Below are 2420 nucleotides of genomic sequence, written 5' to 3'. Positions count from 1 at the left end.
TATATGGTAACTTATTTTTTCTGTTCTCATTGCTTTTATTTTCTTTTTTTCTTTTTTTTAATTCAATTAATATAAATATATTTTTTTTGAAAAATTTATTATTTAAAAAATATTTATATGTATAGATTCTATGTGTTTAACTTAAAATAATGACTCAAAATATTTGTTTGGTTGGTTGAGTTTCTAAGAAAAAATATTTTTATGTGTTTAATTTAATATATTTGAACATTTTAAAAATTTGTTTGGTTGAGTTTTTAAGAAATTTTTTTTTCAAGTTATATTTTTTTAAAAGATCTTATGAAAAAATAAAAGAAATTTTATGCTTGAATATCTCATGCAAAAAATTTTTTTATTCATCAATTATGATTGGGTATGACAATATAAAAGTACTTTTTTTGTTTATTTATTACATGAAAAATGTTTTTTAAATTTTTTTTAAAAAAAGATGTAAATTATAGTTTCTCAAAAATGATTTTTTTTTAAAAATTTTTTAGTGCTTTTACTTTTACTACTAGAAATTTACTAAATACATTAAAAAATAAAAAAGATATCTTTTCATTGAAAAAAAAATCTTTTTTTTAATCAAGATAATAACGCCCAGACAAATCTTAAGTAAATTTGTGTTAATTATAACATTAGCAAAAAACAAAAAAACATAAAATTAGTTACTATAATTTACTGTTAATAACAATAATGTATTATTTTATTTAAAAAAAATTAATCTCTTAAAAATAATTAAATTAAATTTTATGATATTTTAAATTTAAAATTTATTAAAATTTTTAAATTAATTTTATTATTATAATAAAATATTTAAAAAAAATATAAAAGAATTATTATTATTATTATTATTATTATTATTATTATTATTATTATTATTATTATTATTATTATTATTATTATTATTATTATTATTATTATTATTATTATTATTATTATTATTATTATTATTATTATTTAAAAGAAAAAAAAAGGAAGTGGCCGAAGCCTTTAGTCATATGCATTATATATATATATATAATTGAAACATGCTTTATGCTTATATGCCTAGGTATAAATAAATATATATGTATATATAATCAAAGGTAGAGAAATGGGAACGTGGCGCCAATGAGTAATAGTTCAAATAACATAGTCTCTCTATACTTAATTAAGAGGTTGCGGATTCGAGTCTCCTATTTTTGATAAGAAAAAAAAAAAATGGAAACGTGGCTTGTTTATATAAAAACATAATGTGATACATTTCTTTTATTCCATATCATCATTCTTCATTTCATTCTTATCATCACCACCCAAAGAAAGAAAAAAAATAGAGGGAGAGAACGTGAGTTTCCATGGAACGTGACCCACACCAAAAATTCTATTTTCGATTTTTTGTGATTTGTAACTCCAATAAAAAATCTATTTCGATAAAAGTGTTTATATTCTGCTTTTCTATATGTTACCGTTACTTTTGTTTGATGGAAGCTGATGGTAATATTAAACCACTCTTCCACCTTAACCCATAACAACAATAAAGACGTCTCACGGCCCACAAATTCAGCCCAATAGAATACACAAATTAAATGATAATTTAATCTTTATCTTATCTTATAGTTATCTTTATCGTTATCTCTATATCTTTATCTTTATCTCTATATCTTATCTTTATCTACTTTTATCTTTCATAGGCCAATACTCTATATATACTTAATTTTACTTTCATAGTTTACAATTCATTCAATCAACAATCAATAAAATTTCTTCATCTTTTTCTTTCACAATTCTTTTATTTTCCTATTCTTTCATAATTTTATTATGGTATCAGAGCTCCTCTTGAGCTCTGCTGACATCCATGGATCAAGGAGAAAGGGCACACCAACAACTTCATCCGGAGTCTCTTTTGGACCTTTCGTCAGCCCAACACTTTTCTTTCATGGCACTTCCTTTCAATGAAGAAGCTCGTCCTTCAAACCAACTTGAGCTTCTACCAAGTCCAACTACTCATTATCTTTGTTCCTTCGATACCTTTTCTACTGTTAACAATTCTTCAAATCGAGATTCATTCTTGAATACTTGGATCATTGATTCTGGTGCCACAGATCACATTGCATCAAATTTGTCTTGGTTTATTTCTTACACACAAATTTCTCCTATTATTGTTCATTTACCAAATGGTTCTCGAACTACTGTTTCTTATAAAAGTATCGTTCAATTTTCACCATCCTTGGTTCTTCATGATGTTCTTTATTTACCTCATTTTAACTTTAATATTATCTCTGTTTCAAAAATTACTTCAGCACTCATATGTGAACTCACTTTTTCATCTTCTTCTTGCACTCTACAGAGCAACAATTTGGGGACAATTGATTTGGCCAGAATGAGAGAGGGATTATATGTATTTGAACCTAATTTCGGTAAAAATTCATCCACTACACACT

Source organism: Arachis ipaensis, chromosome B07 (genome assembly GCF_000816755.2).
Source record: "Arachis ipaensis cultivar K30076 chromosome B07, Araip1.1, whole genome shotgun sequence".
NCBI classification, from domain to species: domain Eukaryota; kingdom Viridiplantae; phylum Streptophyta; class Magnoliopsida; order Fabales; family Fabaceae; genus Arachis; species Arachis ipaensis.
The sequence above is the reverse complement of the archived record's forward strand: the minus strand, read 5'-3'. Positions refer to the sequence as shown.